This window comes from Anopheles moucheti (genome assembly GCF_943734755.1).
Source record: "Anopheles moucheti chromosome X unlocalized genomic scaffold, idAnoMoucSN_F20_07 X_unloc_6, whole genome shotgun sequence".
Classification (NCBI taxonomy): domain Eukaryota; kingdom Metazoa; phylum Arthropoda; class Insecta; order Diptera; family Culicidae; genus Anopheles; species Anopheles moucheti.
The window spans coordinates 265,921-270,000 of NW_026453570.1; positions in this window are offsets into that span (position 1 = coordinate 265,921).

Sequence of the window (4,080 nt, forward strand, 5' to 3'; positions counted from 1 at the left end):
ATCGGCGGTCCGTTTGATGGGGACGCGGAGGTGGCCTTGAGCCGTTCGTCGACCCATCCCAATGTCCGCGCGGACCTCCTCCAGTTCCGGAGCCGTTCGCAGCTTTAGGTATACCTGCGTCCAGGTTACCCCCTCAGCCGGTGCGACTTCAATAGTGTCCGGACGCACACTGCGTCGCGTCGGACGACGTTGTTGCTGCTGCTGTTGTTGCTGTCGCGGTTGCTGCTGCTGACGTGGCTGCTGCTGCAGTTGGCTGTGCAACAGCTGACCCTTCAGCTGCCACTGCTGCTGCTGACGTTGCTGATGCGGCTGACGCATCTGTGGAGGGCGATACACCGTGCCCCCCTGATGCAGTTGCTGCCGCTGCTGCTGCACCTGCTGATGCTGCTGGGCCGGCTGCTGGCGTGCCGGCTTTCGGCGCACCACCTCGGCCCAGGAGCCGCCTTCCTGGTCCGGAGACGGCACCACCGTAGCCGTCACCGCACCCGCTGCCTGCTGCTGCTGCTGCTGCTGCTGCTGCTGCTGCTGCTGCTGCTGCTGCTGTTGCTGCTGTGTAGCCACGAGCTGTGCCAGCAGACCGTTGGATACCTCGCGTTCCTTGCGGTTCTCCTCCCGCAGGTACTGAACCTCCTGGCGGTGGCTCTCCTGCATCGCCGCGAGGTCCTTGCGGAACTGCTCCGCCTGTTCTGTCAGTTGAACGCGGAGGAGGGCCAGTTGGTCCTCCAACCGCTCGATGAGCCGCTCCATCGGCACCACTGACGCTGCTGCTGCAGTCGTGCTGCTGCGAGCAGCACCGCTCTTGGCAGTCGTCTGCCCTTCCGTCACCTTGCTCAGAAGCACCATCGGCTTCGAGCCCCCCGGTGGCCGGGTGTCCGTTGATCCCGCCCTGGAGCGCAAATTCGACGCCATAGCTGAGCCTACCCTCCAGCTATTTTATACGCGGAGCTTCATTTACTCCCCCGCAGTCGTTCCCGAATTTTTTTCGCGTGTTTCGGAAAAAATTTTGTGAATTCGAGCAGTTTCAAGTTCGAGTTAACTGGTCGAATCGAGCAGATTCGAGTTGCCGACCAGCCCCCACTGCTTTTCCGAATTTTCCGCACACTTTTTGTTGTTCGAGCAGTTTTCGAGCAGAAACTGTCGATTTAAAAATTTTGGTCCTTGGGAACTGCTCGCCTTACAATTTTTGCCTCTTGGGCCGACCCGGGTTGTCACAAAATGTCAAAAAAATTATTTCGCGATTTGTGCCACTTTTTTGCACTGAACGTGTTAAATGCACTAATACAAGCACAACGGTGCAAACCGCAGGCAAATCGGACAAAAACTCGCGAAGTTATTCGTGTTCTTGCATTTATTGACGTGCCTCGAACAACACGTGCCGCAGCGGTAGCACCATGCGCACTTTTTCAGACACTGTTTTTGCTCAATTTTTCACCGATTTTCGTCCGGTTTTCTGCATACGGCAGCTCACGGGCACAAAAACTAACGATTGCCACATCATCCGGCCCGATTGGACCGGATTTTTGCGCACACTCGCGACACACACACACTGTTGTAATTGTTGTTGTTGTAAACTTTGCGCAAGTTTGCCACACTGTTTTTCGGGCCGAATTTCGCCGGCAAACACAGTTTATAATTCGTAATCACTTGAATGGCGTCCAAACTCGCTTTATCACCAAAAGCCGCACCGAAAAAGGTCTTTTTTGCACGTTTTTGTAGCGGAAATAGTTCCCCATACAAAATGTATGGGGGAATGTTTTTCACTATTTTCCGCGTTATAGCACCGATTTTCATGCGGTTTTCACTCGTTTGACTTAAAACGTACTGTAATCAACGTTTTATAACAGGATTTGAGTCTTTAAAAAGGACTTTTGCACATATACTTTCTTTCGCACGACGGAGCAAACACACCATGACTGAACTACTCGACTGCTCGAATGTCACTACAGGGATAACTGGCTTGTGGCCGCCAAGCGTTCATAGCGACGTGGCTTTTTGATCCTTCGATGTCGGCTCTTCCTATCATTGTGAAGCAAAATTCACCAAGCGTAGGATTGTTCACCCTTTCAAGGGAACGTGAGCTGGGTTTAGACCGTCGTGAGACAGGTTAGTTTTACCCTACTGGTGTGTGCTGTTTGCCGCTATCTTAACGGAATTCCTGTGCAGTACGAGAGGAACCACAGGTACGGACCACTGGCTCAATACTAGTTCGACCGGACTTTGGTATGACGCTACGTCCGCTGGATTATGCCTGAACGCCTCTAAGGTCGTATCCAATCCGAGCTGATAGCGCTTCTCAAACCCATTAGGTGATCGGAAGCTAGCGGGCTTAACAACCCTCCGAGATCCGTCGGTGCTGCCCCGCGCACACTGACGTCTCATCCCCGCTATAGCACTAGACTGAGCCGCAACGGGCGGGAGCACGCTGCACGTGGAAGTACCTTACCACAGGGAACCCTGGTGGCTGTGTTTCCGTCGACCGTGGATACAACTAGTTTCGACACCTTCGACCGCCCGCAAACGACGGGACTACAGGCTGGGAGCTGCGAGTTGTAGAGATGCGTTCGCATCGATCCTCTCAGGCGACCCATGCTTGCTGGTGCTCGCGTTCACTTTGGGAATGGAGTGTTCGCGAGAGTGATTGTTGTGTTGTGTGTGTACAGTTGGTGCTTGCGTGCACTCCCATAGTGGAGTGTTCGCGAGCTTAAAACGCTAAGTCCCGATTAATACTCTCCTCGCAACATTATGTGCGTGGCTCCACGCCAAGTGGGATTAGCGGTGCGAAACGCGATTGGTAAAGTCGATGGTGATGTGCGTACCAACAGGCGATTTGTTAAGTCAAATGCGATCTGTGGTGCAACAGGCAATGTGTGTTTATTATCAGGTGTTGTTGGAAGTCAATACGATTTGACTTTCAAAAATTTTTCTAAGTCCCGATTTTTTTTCTCGTCGAGTAACTACAATGCACTATATCTATCGCAGCGGACTTGTTGTTCATGGCCTCAATGATCGCGAACGAACACGTATTCGCAAAAAAATTTTTGTATGAAAAAGTCACCACTTGGGTACCACCATACAAAAGTACCAAGTTCGGGTCGAGTGGTCGATGGACGTCGAAGGTGAAAATTTTTCATCATCGAAAATTTTTTCCAAAGTTGAAGCAAATGGGCCCTAGAGTATGAAAAGTGAAACCACGGATCGATTTTAGAAATAAAAATTTTTTGTATGGGAGGGCCCCTGGTAGAACATTTTTCCCAAGTGCGACCATTTTACCCAGTGAGTCAAAAAAAATTTTTTTCACGGTGACTCAAAACTTCAATATTAGACTCCCCTGAGTATGAAAAGTGAAACGAAAATCATTTTTGAGAAGAAAAAATTTTTGTATGGGAGGGCCCCTGCTAGAACATTTTTCCCAAGTGAGTCGATTTTTGGGTCGCGACCCAAGCTCGGGTCAAAAAAATTTTTTTTTCTCGGTGACTCAAAACATCAATTTTAGACTCCCCTGAGTATGAAAAGTGAAACGAAAATCATTTTTGAGAAGAAAAAAAATTGTATGGGAGGGCCCCTGCTAGAACATTTTTCCCAAGTAAATTCGATTTTACCCGGTGAGTCAAAAAATTTTGATAAAAATATTTTTCCAAAATCGTGTTCATTGCCTATTATAAGGGACCAGGTCAGCTCACACGCATTTTTGGAGACCATATGGAAAGTGCGTCTGGGATTGCGGAAATTAAGTTTAGAGTGTTAAATGATGGTTTCGCAATCCCGAAAGGCTCAAAATCCACCCTAAGGTTCCCCGGGTGAAATGTGGTTTCCAAGGTGTGAGCACTATCGGTGATAGAGTTGGAATGTGATTTCCAGAGCGCAGGGCGACTGGGCTAGAGCGAAAATCATAGACAAAGGTAAGTATTGGACTGAACGACTCGAAGCAAACGAAAATCATAGACAAGGGTAATGGACTGAACGACTCGAAGCAAACGAAAATCACATACAAGAGTAATGGACTGAACGAATCGAAGCAAACGAAAACCGCAAACAAGGGTAATGGACTGAACGAATCGAAGCAAACGAAAACCACAGACA